The sequence below is a fragment of the Macadamia integrifolia genome, unplaced genomic scaffold (genome assembly GCF_013358625.1).
Source record: "Macadamia integrifolia cultivar HAES 741 unplaced genomic scaffold, SCU_Mint_v3 scaffold972, whole genome shotgun sequence".
Classification (NCBI taxonomy): Eukaryota; Viridiplantae; Streptophyta; class Magnoliopsida; order Proteales; family Proteaceae; genus Macadamia; species Macadamia integrifolia.
In genome coordinates this window covers 171,584-191,935 of record NW_024870606.1, presented here as the reverse complement: position 1 = coordinate 191,935, position 20,352 = coordinate 171,584, and the positions used below count along the sequence as shown (strand labels likewise).

General features: G+C 43.0%; 1 non-coding gene across 1 annotated transcript; it reads left to right on the top strand.

Moving 5' to 3' along the window:
• Positions 1-18,604: 18,604 nt before the first annotated feature.
• LOC122070686 lies at positions 18,605-18,711 on the top strand. Its single transcript, XR_006137932.1, has one exon. It is a non-coding gene; the product is annotated as a small nucleolar RNA R71 (small nucleolar RNA).
• Positions 18,712-20,352: the final 1,641 nt, after the last annotated feature.

The window sequence follows — 20,352 nt, the reverse complement described above, 5'->3', positions numbered from 1 at the left end:
TACTGCTCACCCATCTATTATTCCCTTTGTTATTCCTTTTTCCTTACTCACCCCTCTTTCCTCTTTTCTTGCCAGGATGTCTTCTCACAAGGGCAAGAAACCAGCATCCTCTTCTACTTGGCATAAGACCACTGCTTCCAAAAGGAAGAGTGTAGGGACTAGTTCCCCAGCCCCTCGCACAGGGCGACCCGGACCTACCCCTATTGATTCTTCCGACTATAATGAGGAGCTCTTCCGCTGTTTAGAGGCAGCAACCAACTGGCAGGCCTTCCTGAAGAGGTTTGTAATGATGGAGAAGACTGTGGTAGTTGACGACTTCCACAAGGTTCAACTTCAGGAGAGGTTCACCGCACTGGGTTGGTAGTCTATCCTCCATATAGACCGTCCGTGCTACGACCAGCTGGTTCGTAGATTCTACTGTAACCTGGAGGTTTTCCACCAGTACGGAGAGTATGCGATAATTAGTATGGTGAAGGGGGTGGACATTCAGCTAACCGTGGACATTCAGCTAACCGTGGACACCCTGGCCAGTATTTTGGGTATTTCTTTGGCTGGACACCATTTCTACAGTCCTCCCAGGAGTAAGCCCATGGGCCCGTTCTTGAGTTCGGAGACACCGGACCACATCTATGAGACAATCTGTGGCAGTAGGGAGCATCTGGATTCCAAGACATCATTTTTCCCAGAGGTTCGCGTGTTTTCCCATCTGGTCCAGTTCAACTTGCTCCCCAGAGGAGGTCACCGGAACCAGGTGGGCTTCATGGCGGCCTTCTTAGCCTTCTGCATTTATAAGGCTTTAGAGGGGGGTGAAGAGCACTTGTGCTTGCCTTACGTGATCCTCAAGACCATGGAGCACCATACTTCTCACCCCGAGGATGGAGGATTTCCATATGGCAGGATCCTCACCAGGATCTTTGAGTTCTTTGGGGTGGACCTGAGTGGTGAGGAGGGTCTCCACACTCTTATAGATGTACCTCAGAGAGTAGGAGCTCAGAGAGGTAGGGATAGGAGGGCTGCCCCTAGGGAGGATGTTCCTATGGAGGAGTCTAGTGGGGAGGATGAGGACTATGTTCCTCAGGGTGGGGAGGATGATTTTGTGGACAAGGACATCCTTGAGGAGGTGCCTCATGAGTCGAGAGGTGTTGATCCTGGCTTCACTAGAGCTGCAGGCCCACAACATAGAGCCCCACCACCTAAGAGTGGTGCATATGATTTTGAGGGCATGATGTCTACTATGAGGGCTTTGAAGGACGGGCCAGATCAGCTGTTAAGAAGACTGGATGAGAGTGCTTCTAGGGAACGCATCCTGGAGAGGCAGGCTACTTTGGAGAATTCCTTTCTCAGACTGGGCCAGGACTTGGATACAACGACCAATGTCATCTCAGCAGATTTTGGCCGACTTTGGAGGGGTGTACAGCTAGTGAACTCGAGGTTCGACTACTACGACCGTCGACTCAACGTTAACTCTAGACCTTAGGTGAACGGAGTAGTAGTATTGGAGGACGACGATGACGATGATCAGTGAGGACTTAGCTCGTCCACACTAGCTTCTCACCTATTTCATGTTGTTGATCTTATTGTATTTTTCTTTCTTTTCTCATTCCTTGTACTTTCTCTGTAACTGGACTGATTTGTGGGGTGATGTGTTTTGATAGTGGTTTGTGGTGAATTTGTATGTTTGAATACTTATGTAGTTTAGTTGTGGTGTCTTTTGTTACGTTTGATCATTGATATTTATATATATGTTGTTTATCAGGTGTTTGTGTGGAAAATTTTTGGAAATCTTGTTTTGCGCCGTTATGCTGTCGAAATTTTGTTAAACTCGTACTCGATGGGTTATGACATCAATAAATTAATCTTTCATTTTCTCTCATGTATGCCATGAATGCAATAACTAAATGCAACCATTTTTATTACTTTCTTTCTTTGGCTTTTATCTCTTTAAAGTTTTTACATTAACCCAATCCCATTTCCTATTATAGATTCTATGGGGTCTAATGGTATGCTGTGAGTGGAATAGAGCATCACACTCTGATACCACCGTTGTCACACCCCGTTAACCCAAACCTGCCCGGATCATCTGATACAGTATCCAACCACAGTATACACACAACTAAGAAAGTGTTAATCAGTTCAACGGAAGACTTAATTTATCTGTAAATATTCCCATTATACTTGATACCCAAATTGTAATACATAGTTAAGTACATGTGGGCCCGTAGGCATGATATTTACACAAAAGAATACAATTTACATTTCAAGTATACAAAAGGGATCATCATAAAAAACACAAAGGGTACAGCTCAGATCGGTATCAAAAGTAGAGCTCAGCTCGGTATCAAAAAGTAAAGCTCAGCTTGGTATCAAAAGGTAAAGCTCAGCTCAGTATCAAAAGTAAAGCCCAGCTCGATATCAATAGTAAAGCTCAGCTCGGTATCAAAACTGCGGTCCCACAGCACAGCCCTCGCACGAGCAATCCGTGCCGTGCTCTAATTCCTCGGGGACCCACCAATCGTCTTTAGGGAATTCAACTATGGGGCCCGACCCATGCTCTTCAGGTTGATGACCTGCAACATCAACTAAAAGAGGTGCACACGTGGGTTAGCTCACTAGCTCAGTAAGTGAAAAGAAGGATCGCACATCAATCCACACAACAAATCACAACCATATGCACTATATGCTATGCAATTCATTTTTAATCACACCCACCTAAACAACATTACTAAGTCTTTGGTTTAGTGCTACTACAACCACAGTGCGCGTATACTCTGGGTACGAGCCATGAATTCCATCCCGCGATACGCCCATAGGGTTGTCGGAGAAGGCCCACCGTGAGTACTCAAAAAAGTAAGACATGCCGACCACCGGCTCTCAACATAAAAGTAAAAGACAAAAAATAAAGGTGTTAACTCCAGCAATTTAAAACCAGTACGATTGGCCCTCTTGAATATACAACCGAGGTTGCCGACTGTCCTAATGACTAGCTGGACGTATGTCTAGCCGCCACAGTGACCCGACAACCACGACCAATGCTTCCCCCCGAATGGTAACCCAACACCTCAACCCCTGTTGGGAAGGGTCGTAGCACGGGAAGGTGATAATCCTACATCGCATGCCCCTATATGACATAGTACGATTACATAGTGCCGCCGCATCCCATTCCACGGGCCACCAATGAACTCGTTTCCAAGCTGACTACGACATCTGGTCTATTAATGCATCATGCACAATGATGTCAATATTCATCACATAAGCATATCATCATTTGGCATTGAGAAATAAAACACAGCACACATGGCATAAAATATGAGGATGGCTAAGCTATATAGCATTTGCATGATGACATGGCTAGGCTAGATACAATTAAATGAATGCCAAACAAGCCTCAAAATAAGGCCAAACGTCCTCTCCCCACTTACCTGTAGTGTACAAAGACTCATGCCTGGTACGGGTGAGATCCGGTGCGAGAAGCGTAAGATTTGGTGAACCTATCATGAGTGAATGGGGTTAGCATTTCACCACTTTGGGGTCAAAACTAACAAGATTTGGTGACAAAATCATGTTTAGAATCCTAAAAGAAGGTCACACGTTCGTTTTGGGTCCATTCGGACGTAAAAATCACGTTGGGAGCCTCTCGGGTGGGTCGGACAGCCCACCTGTCACGGCCCACCTGTCTTCTCAGTTGGGCGGGTCGACCCACCGGTCGGCCCACCGATCTGCCAGTCGATCTGGTCCACCGGTCCTAGCCGAGGGCTTGCCCTCTCAGGTGGGTGCCCTCAGGCAGGCCTTTTGGCCCACCAGTCTCTGCCCACCGGTCTCGGTGGAAAAATGCCATTTTCCTTGAAACCTTCACCAACCTTTGGGGAAATCAAATGGGGCTTTTCCAAACCCATTTTCCACACATTCAAGGTCTCATAAGATGGTTCTAACCTAGATCTGGGTTAGATATAAGGAATGGAAATCCATCTTACCTTCTTTGCTCAAGAACTCCTTCAAAGACCCCAAAATCACTTCAATTCACCAATGCTCCTCCAACCGTGGAAACACTTCTTTAAATCCTTCAAAATCAACACATAAACCATCTATTAAATCTTAGATTCATCATCTCAAAGGGGATTTATGAGACCTCAAGATACTCTACCTAAATCAAGGGTTTCATTTGGGTATGGTGAAAGTTTAAGGAACCCAGCCTTTGCTCACCTCTAAATGTAGATCTCGTATTGGAGATCACTCTTCCGGTGTCGGAATGGGAAGATCAAACCTCGGTGCCAATGAAATCCATTTCTTCTTCCTCTTCCTTCCCTTTTCATCTTCTTTCCCTTCTTTTCTCTCTCCTCTTTACTCTTCTCACAAACGCCCGAGTGTCATAAATGAGAAAATGAAAAACAAAATGATAGCTATTTATACTTTTTAAAACATCTTGTAACCTCATGGGTGGGTCACTCAGGTGGGCGGATGCGCCCACCTGTGACCGCCCACCTGAGGGCCAAAAATTGGCCAACAAGTGGGATTTTGATGGAATTCGACTCTCGGCACAAATCTCACTCTCGGCATAAGGTATATTATACATATGCGCTTTAAGATACGGCTACATACCTGCTTTATCCGTACATGGACTTATAATATGTGCATGTACACAGCTTGGGTACACCCATCTCCTCTGGCACTGACTCAGACTTGTCTGGCCAGCCGGTGTTCAAAGTCACCCTTGCCATCATGGTCCATAAGGAACCAGCCTTAACCCTCTCCGGTTCGGGTCCTGTATGGTTAAACTGGGTCACCGTGTAATCAGACCAGGTTTAAGAAGTAGGGTATTACAGCTGGTCTGACCCGACAGTCCTTAGCATAGTGCCCATAGGAATGGCAGTTAAAGTAACAGATTTGTGATGTCAAAATTGGGGCGGGGCCCCTCTGCACTTGACCCACTGTAGATGGAGGTCGGGGCGGCCTTGGGCCTGTAGGCACCGTACTAGTATTCGGGCAGAAAGATGTAGAGCCCGAACCACTAGCTGGTCGAGGAGGGTAGCCAGATGGCCTATAGGGCTATCTATATGTAGGCCCAGAACTATAGGACCCACGGTATGCCTTGGAGGAGTTACCCATGTCCAGAAATGGATTTGACCTCTTCCACAACCCTGGTGTGAGGTACTATTCTCCCTTCTGCTTATCTTCCATGGTCTTAGCCTTCTGCACAATCTTGCCATACTCTGTCAAATCTAAGACCTCAAGTACAGACCCAATGGATGCCTTTAGGCCCTTTAGAAATCTTGCAGCCTTTTCTTCAACTGTCCTCATATGCCTAGGGGCAAAATGGAACAAGCTCTCAAACTATTGCTAATACTCAAGGATAGTCTCACTCCCTTGAGGTAAGGCCATAATTTCCGTCTCCTTACGGTCCCTGAAGCTACGTGGGTAATGATTGGGCAAGAATAACTCCTTGAACTGTTCCCAGGTGGGTTTCAGATGTGCGGCCAACAATATGGGCTTAGAGGCTTGCCACCAAGAGTTGGCCTCCTTCTTGAGTTGCAACCCCGCACAAATAAGTTTTTGTGCTTCAGTGCACTCAATCACCTCGAATATCTTCTCCAGCTCTTGGATCCACTGGTCCGGCTCCAGAGGATCACTTTCCACCTTAGAGAATACAGGTGGCAAGTTCCTCTTAAATGACTCCACTACCCTTAACGTATTATTCATCGACGGGTAATTGGGTGCATACGCCAGATAGTAAGGGTATGGAGGGGGCACTTCATACGGAGGAACGCTGAAAGGTGGAATTGGAGGTGTACCTCCCACTTGTGGCCTCGTACCAGACCCTACAGGCGGGTCCTGTGGAGTAAGTATCCAACGAGGTTGACCTGTTTGAGAAAGGTCTAACTGTTTCTGTATAGCAGTCATAAATGCTTGCTGCTGCTGAAGCATTTGTTGCTGGAAAGCCTATTATGACTGCTGAATTATGGTAGCAACATCACCCGGAGTGATGACCGATGGAGGATCCGAAAGTGTAGTCACAGGTGGGTCCCCTTGTGCCACACCCCGACCAAAGGTTTCTAGAGGTTGTGGGAGTGGGGTTTGCCCCACAGAGCGGGACCCCCTGGGATTCGGTGGTCGACCGACCAAACGAGGACCGCGCGAGGTACCTCGTGCATTGCTTCCGGATCTAGTACGTACCATCGTATCCTTGCACCTGAACCATACCATACACCACATTGGTTAAGCACCTTAGAATTTATATCGGCACATAATCATATGCCAACGTATAGTGTATTATAGTGGATGATGTTTTGCAACTAGCCATAACTTAATCTCGAAAATACAGTGCTAGTGCTTCTACAAGTAGTACAGGGTATTTTTTTTTTCATCACAGGTATATTATTATAATAATAATAATAATAACAATAATAATAATAATAATAACACCCCCACTTTTCCCCCCTTTTTTTCAAGTTTTCTCTCAACCGGTTGGCTGCCACCGGCGGGCAGGTTGGCCCGTCGGTCTGACCCGAGCGAAAATACGAACAGGGCTTTTAAGCCCCTGTTCCTCTTTTTCTCCCATTTCTTCCTCCCTCTCTCTCTCAGGTGATTTTTGAGAGCTCCTTGACGCTTCCACTTGTGATCTCACTCAACGATCCGGCGGGTTTTGGGAAGATTCAACTCATCTACTCTCAAGTAAGTCTCTTCCCTATTTTTCTTCTTAGATCGTGTACTTTGGAGGTAGAAACCATGTGTAGTCCTCAATCTTGATTTTTTCCGTGTTTCTTTCCATAGAACAGTGATTCCATGTGAATGTGGTGTTTTCTTTGTGATTTATTTCTAGTTTTAGGCTTTACTTCTCCATTTATGAGAAAAAACCCAACCGTGCCCTAAATTGTCTCTCATTTGGGGCTTTCTTCTTTCTCCACCCTTTTCTCCATAACTAACGACTCAAATGCAATTCCTTATGTTTGATTTGTACTTGAAATGTTGTAGAGATCATGGAAAGTCATGTATGCTTGAAATCCCATCTCTTCCCATGAAAATCCATCTCTTTGTGTTGGGTTTCTTTGATTCTCTTTCCATCCCTTCATACTTGTGGATTCCTTTCACCTCAATATCATAACAGTAGATGTTTTTGCATATTCTAGATTGTAGAATGATGGCATTTCATCCATGAACATGTAAGCTTCAAGCTTTACTCTATTGTGAGACTTTTCCTTTTTTTCTCATTGAGAATTGGGGTTTTTCTATCATTCCTTACTTGCCATGCTTTATATGCCTTTTGTCACATTTCTGTTTTGCCATAATTTCTATCTTGTCACTGGCCATGCATTTCATCCATAGACTTTCTATCATTCCTCACTTGTCACATTTTTTATTTGCAAGACTTAGGTTTTGGGGCTTCCTCTTATTGCTCACCCATCTATTTATTCCCTTTGTTATTCCTCTTCCTTACTCACCATTCTTTCTCCTCTTTTCTTGCTAGGATGTCTTCTTGCAAAGGCAAGGAACCCGCATCCTCTTTCGCTCGGCGTAAGACCACTGCTTCCAAATGGAAAAGTGCAGGGACTAGTTCCCCAGCACCTCGCACAAGGCGACCCGGACCTGCCCCTATTGATCCTTCCAACTACGATGAGGAATCTCTTCCGCTGTTCAGAGGCAGCAACCAACTGGCAGGCCTTCCTGAAGAGGTCTGTTATGATGGAGAAGACTGTGGTAGTTGGCGACTTCCACAAGGTTCAGCTTTAGGAGAGGTTCACCGCTCTGGGTTGGCAGTCTATCCTCCACATAGACCGTCCGTGCTATGAGTAACTGATTCGTAGATTCTACTACAACTTGGAGGTCTCTCACCAGTATGGAGAGTATAAGATAACCAGCATGGTGAAGGGGGTGGACATTCAGTTGACTGTGGACACTCTGGCTAGCATCTTAGACATCTACTCAGTTGGGCAGCATTTCTATAGTCCTCCAAGGAGTAAGCCCGTGGGCCCATTCTTGAGTTTGGAGACATAGGACCACATCTATGAGACCATCTGTGGTAGCAGGGAGCGTTCGAATTCTGAGACATCATTTTACCCAGAGGTTCATGTGTTTGCCCGATTGGTCCAGTTTAACTTGCTCCCCAGAGGAGGTCACCAGAACCAGGTGGGCTTCATGGCAGCCTTCTTAGCCTTCTGCATTTATACGGCCTTAGAGGGAAGTGCCGAGCACTTATGCTTGCCTTACGTTATCCTCAAGATGATGGAGCACCATACCTCACACCCCGAGGACGGAGGGTTTCCATATGGTAGGATCCTCACTAGGATCTTTGAGTTCTTTGGGGTGGACCTGAGTGGTGAGGAGGGGAAGACTCCAGCAGACAAGTTTGACAGGGGAAACTTTCTAAGGATGGGTCTCCACACGCTCATGGATGTACCTCAGAGAGCAGGGGCTCAGAGAGGCAGGGACAGGGGGAATGCCCATAGGGAGGATGTTCCCATAGAGGAGGAGTCTAGTGAGGAGGACGAGGACTATGTTCCTCAGTGCGAGGAGGAGCCTCTTGACTCGAGAGGTGCTGATCCTGGCTTCACGAGAGCTGCAGGCCCACAGCATAGAGCCCCACCACCTGAGAGTGGTACATATGATTTTGAGGGCATGATGTCTGCTATAAGGGCCTTGAAAGACGGGGAAGATCAGCTACTAAGGAGAATGGATGAGAGTGCTTCTAGGGAGGAAAACATCCTAGAGAGGCAGGCTACCTTAGAGAGTTTCTTCCTCAGATTGGGCCAGGACTTGGATACAATGGCCAATGCCATTTCAGCAGATTTTTCCCGACTTTGGAGGGATGTATAGCTGGTGAACTCGAGGTTTAACTACTGCGACTGTCGACTCAACGTTAACTCTAGACCTCAGGTGAATAGAGTAGTAGTATTGGACGATGACGATGATCTTTGAGGACTTAGCTCGTCCGTCTACACCAGCTTCTCACTTGTTTCCATTTTGCTGCTCTTATTATATTTTTCTTTCTTTTCTCATTCCTTGTACTTTATCTGTCATTGGACTTACTTGTGGGGTGTTATGTTTTGTTGGTGGTTTGTGGCGAATTTGGTATGTTTGATAACTTATGTAGTTTAGTTGTGGTGTCATTTGTTAATTATGATCATTGATATATATATATATGTTGTTTATTAGGTGTTTGTGTGAAAAATTTTTGGAAATCTTGTTTTGCGCCGTTATGCTGCCAAAATTTCGTTAAATCCGTACTCGATGGGTTATGACATCAATTAAATAATCTTTTATTGGTTCCAAGAAATTTTCTCTCATGCATGCCTTGAATGCAATAACTAACTACAACTATTATTATTACTTCCTTCCTTTGGCTTTTAACTCTTTAAAGTTTTTTACATTTACCCAATCCCATTTCCTATTATAGATTCTATGGGGCCTATATGGTATGCTGTGAGTGAATAGAGCATCATGCTCTGATACCACCGTTGTCACACCCTGTTCACACAGAACCGGACCGGTGACAGGGTTAACTCCGGTTAACCCAAACCAGCTAGGATCATTTGATACAGTATCCAACCACAGCATACACATAACTAAGAAAATATTCAACAGTTTAGCAGAAGACTTAATTTACCTATAAATATCCCCATTATACTTGATACCCAAATCGTAGTACATAGTTAAGTACATATGGGCCTGCAGGCATGATATTTACACAAAAAGAATACAATTTACATATCAAGTACACAAAAGGGATCATCAAAAGAATCAAAAAGTAACCCTGTATGGAGTCACTGCTGTGGTCCCACAGCACAACCCTCGCACGTGCAATCCGTGTCGTGCTCATAGTCCTCGGGACCCACCAATCCTCCTCGGGGAATTCCACTGTGGGGCCCAACCCTTGATCCTCAGGCTGGTGACCTGCAAAATCGTCTAAAAGAGGTGCACACATGGGATGAGCTCACTAGCTCAGTAAGCGAAAAGGAGGACCACACAACAGTCCACACAATAATCACAACCATATGCACTATATGCTATGCAATTCATTTTTAATCAGATCCACCTAAACAACATTACTAAGTCTTGGGTTTAGTGCTACTACAACCACAGTGCGCGTATACCCCGAGTACAAGCCGCGAACTCCATCCCACGATATGCCCATAGGACTGTCGGAGAAGGCCCACCATGACTACTCAGAAAAGTAAAGCATGTCAACCACCGGCTTTCAACATAAAAGTAAATGATAGAAAATAAAGGTGCTGACTCTAGCAATTTAAAAGCAGTACGATTGGCCCTCTTGAATATACTAACTGAGGTTACCGACTATCCTAATGACCAGTCGGGCGTATGTCTAACCGCCACAGTGACCCGACAACCGCGACCATTGCTTCCCCCCAAATGGTAACCCAACACCTCAACCCCTGTTGGGAAGGGTCGTAGCACTGGAAGATGATAATCCTACACCGCATGCTTCTATATGACATAGTACGATTGCATAGTGCCATCGCGTCCCATTCCACGGGCCACCAATGCACTCATTTCCAAGCCGACTATGGCATCTAGTCTATTAATGTAATATGCAAATGATGTCATCATTCATCACATAATCACAGCAACATTTGACATTGAGAAAATAAACATAACACACATGTCATAATAATATGAGGATGGCTAAGCTACACATAATTTGCATGATGACATGGCTAGTCTAGATACAATTAAATGAATGCCAAACAAGCCTTGAAATAAATTCAAACATCCTGTCTCCACTTACTTGTAGTGCACAAAGACTCATGCCCGGTACGGGTGAGATCCAGTGCGAGAAGCGTAAGTTTTGGTGAACCTATCATAAGTGAATGGGGTTAGTATTTCACCACTTTGGGGTCAAAACTAACAAGATTTGATGACAAAATCATATTTAGAATCTTAAAAGAAGGTCGCACGTCCGTTTTGGGTCCATTCGGACTTAAAAATCACGCTGGGAGCCTCTCGGGTGGGTCGGACAGCCCACTTGTCATGACCCACCGGTCCTGACCGGTGGGTCGACCGACCCACCGGTCAGGTCGGCCCACCGGTCGGCCAGCTGGTAGGGTCCATCGGTGCAGGCCGAGGGCCTACTAGGACCGACGGGCAAGTTGGTCCGTCGGTCGGCCCACTGGTAGGGCCTGTCGGTTGGCCCCGAGGCCCTGTCCTCTCAGGTGGGTGCCCTCAAACGGGCCATTTGGCCCACCGGTCTTGACAAAAAAATGCCATTTTCCCTGAAACCTTCCCCAACCTTTGGGGAATCAAATAGGGCTTTTCCAAACCCATTCTCCACACATTCAAGGTCTCATAAGATGGTTCTAACCTAGATCTAGGTTAGATTTAAGGAATGGAAGCCATCTTACCTTCTTTGCTCAAGAACTCGTTTAAAAATCCCAAAATCACTTCAAATCACCAATGCTCCTCCAACCATGGAAACAATTCTTCAAATCCTTCAAAATCAACACATAAACCATCTATTAAACCTTAGATTCATCATCTCAAGGGGAATCTACAAGACCTCAAGAAACTCTACCCAAATCAAGGGTCTAATTTGGGTTTGGTGAAAGTTTAAGAACATAGCCTTTGCTCACCTCTAAACGTAGATCTCGAGTTGGGGATCACTCTTCCGGCGTCGGAATGGGAAGATCAAGCCTTGGCGCCACTTAAATCCATTCCTTCTTCCTCTTCCTCCCCTTTCTTCTTCTCCGTTCTCTTTTCTCCCTCCTTTTCTCTCTCCTCTTTACTCTTTTCACCAAACACCCGAATGTCATAAATGAGAAAGTGGAAAAATCATAAATGCTATTTATACTTTTTAAAACAACTAAGTAACCACATGGGTGGGTCACTCAGGTGGGCGGATGCTCCCACCTGTGACCGCCCACCTGAGGGCCAAAAATTGGCCAACAAGTGGGATTTTGATGGAATTCGACTCTCGACATGAATCTCACTCTCGGCATAAGGTCTATTATACATATACGCTTTAGGATACGGCTACATACCTACTTTATCCGTACATGGCCTTATGACATGTGCATGTACATGGCTTGGGTACACCCGTCTCCTCTGGCACTGACTCGGACTTGTCTGGCCAACCGGTGTTCAAAGTTACCCTTGCCATCATGGTCCATAAGGAACCCGCCTTAACCCTCTCTGATTCGGGTCCTGCATGGTTAAACTGGGTCAATCGTGTAATTAGACCGGGTTTAAGAAGTAGGATATCACATTCCTTGCTTCTAATTTGATGTGGAAATCCCCTCCCTGGCCTTAGTGCTTTCCTTGTTTTTTTCAGCAGGAAATCTTCAACAAAATTCTCCGAAAAAAAGACAACCACGAGATTCGAACTTGAGACCTCCTGGTGAGCAAGGGACTTTTGCACACCATAGCTCACCAACTACACTAGGTAGTTGTTGTTGGAGAGATATGTGCTCGATAATGCTTAAAGCCTTTAAAATACAAACCTGCAAAGAGAGTAAAACCCAAGGTAGCTCTATTTTAAATTTGTAAAATACACGTTTTACTACCCTAGATCTCACACATAAATGTGCTCGTCAGAATTCCCCCAAACTTAGACTTTGCTAGTCCTCGAGTAAAATAAAAAGAAAAAGAAAAAAAAAATACCTAACTCACTTTCGTAGGAATCACGGTTGCACTTAGCATGTGCAACAAGCCTTTAAACCCCTAGGTCACCCCTAGTGGACAAGTTGTGTCTCGTGGGTGTTTGCAGTGAATATACATCCAAAATTCAGAATAAACAAATCCCAACCTTGGCTAAAGGTAAGGGCCATACCGATCCAGAGCAAAGATAATTCCTCTTACAAGGGACCCCCACACTTGAACTTTTATTACCCTATATCAATTCCAGGCATTAGAATATTTCTTAATTTGAAACTCACCTCGTCTCTTCCGAAACATCCTTATCTTAAGGCAAAACCACTTGTGAAGAAATAGGGAACCAATGACTAAGGCGTTGGAGTGTTTTTTACCAAACATGCTACAAAGCATTAATGACGTTTGCATATTTTTTTCTCCTTTTTTCGCTTAATAAACTCTATTCTAGTCCACTACTTTTGGCCTAAATGACATGGTGGAGTAAACACCAGAAACCCAAGTTACTATGTAGCTTCGCTTTTTGCATATGCCCACTAAGACAGTGATGCTAGAGTTCTTTCTGAAGTTTCCTCCCTAGGAATTTTGATCAAGATACCACGCTTCCTGAGGCGCAATACCCTGTCTAGTTCCAAGGGAATCAACTCTTATTCTTCTTTATACCGCATTTCACACTTCATTTAAAATTATGCATTTGTCAACTCATGCCAAATTAAAAAGAAGGTCTCAACTCCAAATCAAAAGTACAAAGAACCCACAGACTTACATATGGTCCAACACCATAAAACAGGGGTCTCTTATTTTTCAAAAGAAAGTCTCATCTCAAGACACAGGCTTGTTTCTTTCTTCTCAATATGTTTTTTATACATTCAAAATGGGTACCTTAATCAAAACTTTTATTTTCATACATTAAGTAACTGAATGGAATGATCATTACCCAAAAGCCAAAGTAGGACTTCATCCTTAGCAAGCTAAAAAACAAAAAGAAAAATATACAAAACAAAGTGTAAAAAGCAAAAACTGGTATCCCTTCCCCACACTTAAGTCATGCAATGTCCTCAATGCATGGAATGAATTAAAAGCGAAGAAAATGCAAGGGGGTCATACCTAATTAAAAGTTAGTCATCAGTGTAAAGAGGTTCATAGAGATTCATGACCTCTTCACTACCAGTAGTAGGAAACTCGAGGAATGATTTTAAACGCTGACCATTAACCTTCAAAATTACCACTGTTCCTGGATTTAGAATCTCTACAGCCCCATGGGGATATACATTATGGACAATAAATGGGCCATCCCACCGGGATCTAAGCTTACCAGGAAAAAGATGCAATCGAGAGTTGTACCATAAGACCTTATCACCAATTACAAAAGATTTGCGCAGAATGTGCTTATCATGGAAGGCTTTGATCTTTTCCTTGTAAACCCTAGAACTTTCATAGGCATCATTCTTAAGTTCCTCCAACTCAGATAGTTGGAGCCTACGATGAATTCCCGCAGCAGACAAATCAAAGTTGAGCTTCTTTATGGCCCAAAAGGCCTTGTGCTCCAACTCAACTGGTAAGTGACAAGCTTTTCCATACCCCAAACGGTAGGGAGACTGACCAAAGTCAGTCTTGAACATAGTCTGATGGGCCCACAAGGCAGCAATGAGCTTAAGGGACCAATCCTTACAGTTGGGATTAACATTTTTCTCTAAGATTTGTTTGATCTTCCTATTAGACACCGGCACTTGGCCACTAGTTTGGGGGTGATAAGAGGTAGATAACTTATGGGTGATCCCATACTTTTTCATTAAGGCCTCAAAAGGCCGCTTACAAAAATGAGTACCCCTATCACTAATTATTTCACGTGGTGCACCAAAGCGGGAAAAAATATTCTCTTTGAGAAACTGGACCACCACTTTGTGGTCATTAGATTTACAAGTTATGGCCTCTATCCATTTAGAAACATAATCAACAGCCAAAAGTATGTACAAATTCACAAAGGAATTAGGGAATGGTCCTATGAAATAGATGCCCCATACATCAAAGATCTTAACTACCAAAATAGGGTTGAGAGGCATCATATTCCTCTTATTGATATGGCCAAAAGACTGACAGGTGGGACAAGTCTTGTAAAAATCAAAAGTATCTCTAAAAAGAGTGGGCCAATAAAATCTGCACGGGACAACCTTTGCGGCAGTCTTCTTAGGTCCAAAGTGTCTACCACATGCATGATCATGGCAAAAAGAGAGAATGGAATGCTACTCATAATCAAGAAGACATTGTTGGATAATGTAATCTGGACATATCTTAAACAAATAAGAATCATCCCAGAAAAAAGCACTTAACTTGGGAATGAAACCTATACTTATCTTGGGTGGACCAGTGATCCGGAGTCACACCTGAAACTAAGAAGTTGACAATGTCAGCAAACCATAGTTCACTGGACACTGCAAATAATTGTTCATCTGAAAAGTTCTCATTGACTGGAGAATCGACAGTCAAGGAATTGGAAAGCCGGGATAAATGGTCTATAACTAGGTTTTCAACTTCTTTCTTATCCCTAATTTCCAAATCAAACTCTTGCAAAAGTTAAACCCACCTAATGAGACTGGCTTTGGCATCCTTCTTCTGAACTAGGTATCTAAGAGCAGAATAATCAGTATATACCATCACATGTGAACCAACTAAGTAAGACCGAAACTTTTCTAATGCAAACACAATAGCTAAAAATTCTTTTTCGGTGGTTGTATAATTGAGTTTTGCATCATTTAAGGTCCTACTAGCATAGTAAATGACAATGGGCAACTTATTAATCCTTTGACCCAAAACTGCTCCTATGACAAAATCTGAAGCGTCACACATCAATTCAAAAGGTTCAGTCCAAATAGGTGGTTGAATAATGGGTGCATTGGTCAACTCCTTCTTAAGTTGCTTAAAGGATTCTAGGCACTCTTTAGAAAACTCAAAAGTTTGATCTTTAGCAAGTAATGAAGTGAGAGGTTGGTCTAATTGACTAAAGTTCTTAATAAACCTTCTATAGAAGCCCACATGCCCTAGAAAAGACCGGATATCCTTAACAGATTGAGGAGGTGGTAAATTATCAATTAAATCCACTTTGGCTCTATTTACTTTAATTCCCTCCTTGGATATTATATGGCCTAAAACAATACCAGATTTCACCATAAAATGCATTTCTTCCAATTCAAAACCAAATTCTTAGATATGCACCTTTTCAAAACGAGAGAAAGATGATGAAAACATTTAGAATAGGAATTCCCATGAATTGAAAAGTCATCCATAAATACTTCTAAGAATTTTTTGACCATGTCAGAAAAGATGCTCATCATGCATCGTTGGAAGGTAGCAGGGGCATTGCAAAGCCCAAAGGGTGTATGCCTGTAAGCAAATGTTCCATATGGGCATATAAAAGTGGTCTTATGTTGGTCCTCTAAAGCAATTGGGATCTGATTATAGCAAGAATATCCATCAAGAAAACAATAATATTTATGTCACACTAACCTCTCTAACATCTGGTCAATAAATGGCAATGGGAAAATGGTCCTTCTAGTTGTCGCATTAAGTTTTCTGTAGTCTATGCACACTCTCCACCCTAATTGGACACGGGTTGGAATTAGTTCATTATTGGCATTGGGAACTACAGTCACACTAGACTTCTTAGGCACTATGTGAACTGGGCTTACCCATTGGCTGTTGAAAATAGGATAAATTATTCCATGATCCAAGCACTTTAGGATCTCTTTCTTAGTGGCTCCCATCATCACTGGGTTAACTCTTCTTTGAGGTTCCATGGATGGTTTGAAATCCTCCATAAGATGTATATGCTGTTGCACAATAGAAGGGCTTATACCCTTGATATCAGCCATGGTCCAACCTAGGGCTTCCTTATTATCTTTTAACACTTTAAGTAACTCCTCTTCCTGGCTAGAAGTCAAATTTGAAGAAATTATTACAGGAAGAGTCTGGTCAGGTTCTAGGAAAGCATACCTCAACTTAGATGGCAACTCCTTAAGATCTAGCTTAGGGGGTTCAACTATGGAAGGTTTGGAAATGGAATTGGAAAGGGGTCCTAAGGGCTCCATAGGTGTGTGAAGACTCAAGACTTCAAAACAGAAATTTTCACTATCATCATCCAACTCATCCATACACTCTTGGAATTTTGAATCAAAATCAATATCAAAGTTGGTAATTAAATCATCATAAAATCCAAAAAATCCTTAAGCATATTGATCTCTTCTTCCATATGTGGTTGCTTGCCTATCTTAAACATGTTAAACTCAATAGTTTGGTTACCAAAAGATAACCTTAGGAAACTATTCCAGTAATTGATTAATGCATTACTGGTAGCCAAGAATGGTCTTCCTAAAATTATTGGGATCTCATTCTTGGTTGAGAAGGGCTTGGTATCTAACACAATGAAATCACCAGGAAAAATAAATTCCCCCACTTTTAGTAAGACATCCTTAACCATCCCTTTAGGAATCTTAATAGACCTATATGCCAACTGAAGAGTAGTTCCAGTGGCTTTCAATTCTCCCAAACCTAGTTCCTTGTACATATGGTAAGGTAAAAGATTCACACCTGCGCCAAGGTCAAGTAAGGCATGATCAATGTAGGTGTTGCCTAAGACACAAGCTATGGTAGGGCTCCTTAGATCCTTATACTTGGCTGCTATAAGCTGAGTAATTATGGAACTAATGTTATCTGCCAAGAATGCCTTTTTGGGCACACTAGTGATACGATTGTGAGTACACAAATCTTTAAGTACCTTTGCATGGATGGGGATCTTGGATATGGCATCCAATAGAGGGATGTTCACTTCTACCTTTTTTGAAGACTTCTAAAATTTTATGCATGGAAGTAGTCTTCTTTTTGTTTACTAAGCAATTAGGAAATGGAACAGGAGGAACATAAGGACTGTTTGGTAGTTGCCCTTTTTCAGAAGAATCATGTTTGGTTTCTTCAATCAAATCATCTTTAGTTTTAGAAGAATCTTTAGGTTCATCAGACAAACCTGGAACAAGAGGCACACTTGTGTCCTCAACTGAAGGAGAGTTAATAGAAGTAAAGGATGGGGAAGAGTTAGGAACACTCTGTTGGTACTCTCTACCACTCCTAAGGGTAAAAACAACATTAATTGGTTAGAGGGCCCTTGTTGGGTCTGACCTTCTACTATATTTAGTGGTACATTTGTTGGTACTTGTGAACTAATAGGTTGATGATGCCTAGGGTTAGGCTCTGGTTGACTGGGTAAAGTTCCCTTCTCCCTCTCACGCATAATTGAGACAACTTGGGTGAGGTCTCTCGTAAGATTTTGATGGCTTGTCATGAAAAGGGCCATATTTTTTTTCCAAGTCACTTATTCTACTTACCTCTCCAGTGTTGGTAAACCCAGGGGGTCGCTGATAAGATGATAGGAGAGAGACCCTAGGAAAACTAGCCTGAGGTCATACATTTGGCCTAGGAAAAGTATTTTGGGAAAAAGATTATTGTACAAAGGGAGGCCTTTGGGGTCTATGTTGACCTTGATTATGAAAATTGGAAGGGCCTGCTTGGTTGCCCTGATTCCAGGAGAGATTTAGGGGATTGTAGGTGTTACTATATGAATTATTCTGGTATAAGGCATTAACACTATCATTAGAAGTGCCCCCAGAGGTGTTGGGGCATTCTTCTATGACATGTCCAGGGGATTGGCACCAAGCACAAATCTTAACCAAATTGATTGATGATGGCTCTCTAGGAACAATAGCCTCAATCCTCTTGATTAGGCTATCCAAATGGGCTTCCTTGGCTAGTATCCCATCCACAAAATATCCTTTCCCTCCTATGGTTCTTTCACTTTATTGGGTTGATTCCCACTCATGGGTTTTGTCAGTTAAGTCAAGTAAGAAATTCTATGCCTTTCTTTCATCTGTAAAGGATGTGAATCCCTCAGGGCATATAGACTATCATTTGATTAGTTGGGTAATCAATACCCTCATAAATTATTTGATATAAATGCCATAAGTCTAGGCCATGGTGAGGGAATTCTTGGAGTAGATCCTTAAATCTCTCCGTAAGTTTGGAAAAGGACTCACTAAGCTTTTACCTAAACTGAAGGATATCAATTCTAAGTTTATTGGTCTTGTAAGTTGGGAAAAATTTCTTAAGGAAGACAACTGTGAACTGTTCCCATGAGGTTATGGAATTTTTGGGTAACCCATACAACCACTTCGTAGCTTTGTCTTTCAATGCAAAAGTGATAAACCTAAGCTTAACAGCATCATCAGAAAGATGTTGGATCTTAATTAGAACACATACCTATTCAAATTCCCTTAGAAATAGGTATGCATCCTCAGAGGTCAACCCATGGAAGTGGGGCAACATAAAGATGTATTGAGATTTGAGTTCAAAATTATTGCCCGGACCTTGTGGTAGAACTATGCACGAAGGTTGGGCTGTTCTAGCAGGGTAGAACCTATCTTTCAGAGATTTAGGTGAAGGATTTTGATGTTGGTCTCCCATATTGAAAGGTTTTAAAGAGAGCAAACGTATAGGGTCACTACTTATTGGATCTCTTCTTTTTAACCGATTCTTAGTATTACACACCCACCTAACACTCATGTAACAGAAAACTACGCACAACTAGAGTAAGACAAGCACAAAAGAATGGATAGAAAAACTTTTGTTTTTAGGATTTTTTGATTTTTTTTAGGCTTTTTGGGAGCTTACTGGTAGGGATCCGGGGTTACTCAGGTCAATTCTTGAGGTACATCTACAGGGCGAAACCTGTCTTTATCATACTGTGAGGCATGGTAACCTCCACTGATACAACTATTATTGCAAATTGTTCTTCTCAGGAATTCAATAGAAGAAAAATAAAAATAAAACAAAGCAAACAAAGCACTCTGATTTACCAAAATAAAGTGAAAAATAACATGGAACTGTCTCCTAGGCAATGGTGCCAAAAACTTGTTAGGATTTAAAATGTAATCACAAGCGTATGGATCAATGTAGCTACAGGTCGAACACAAGGAGGGCTACCACTTGATTTTTTGCTTCTTTTAATAATGCGAAAGTGAACCAATTAATGGTTGTGATCTAATTCTAACAACCATCCTAAACATATGTATCTAAAATAACATCCTAAACATTCATTGTAATACCCCGCTTCTTAAACCCGGTCTGATTTCGCGGTTGAACCGGTTTAACCATGCAGGAACCGAGCCAGAGGATGTTAGAGCGGGTTCCTTATGGGCTATGATGGCACGGGTGACCTTAAACACCGGCTGGCCCAACAAGTCCTAGCCAGTGCCAGAAGAGACGGGAGTGCCCAAACCGTGTACGTGCACCTACCATAAGGCTATGTACGGATAAAACAGGTATTATATCCGTATTTTAAGGTATATACGTATGCTACATCGTATGCTTGGGGTGGGGTTCGCGCCGAGGTCCGAACCCGGTCAAAATCCCAAGTCTTGGCTCTCAGGTGGGTAGGACAGGTGGGTGCACCCACCTGAGTGACCCATCCAAGAGCACTATTCACTTAATTAGGAATAGTATATAAGGCTTTATGATTTTCTTTTCTTTCCATTTATTACCCTCGTACGTTGGTGAAAAAAAGTAAAGAGGAGAGAGAAAAGAAAGGGAAGAAGAAAGGAAGAGAAGGAAGAGGAAGAAAAGGGGGATTTCAGCGGCGCCGAAGCTCGATCTTGCCATTCCGGTGCCGAGAGAGTAATCTTCAACTCTAGATCTACAGTTGGAGGTAAGCAAAGTTGG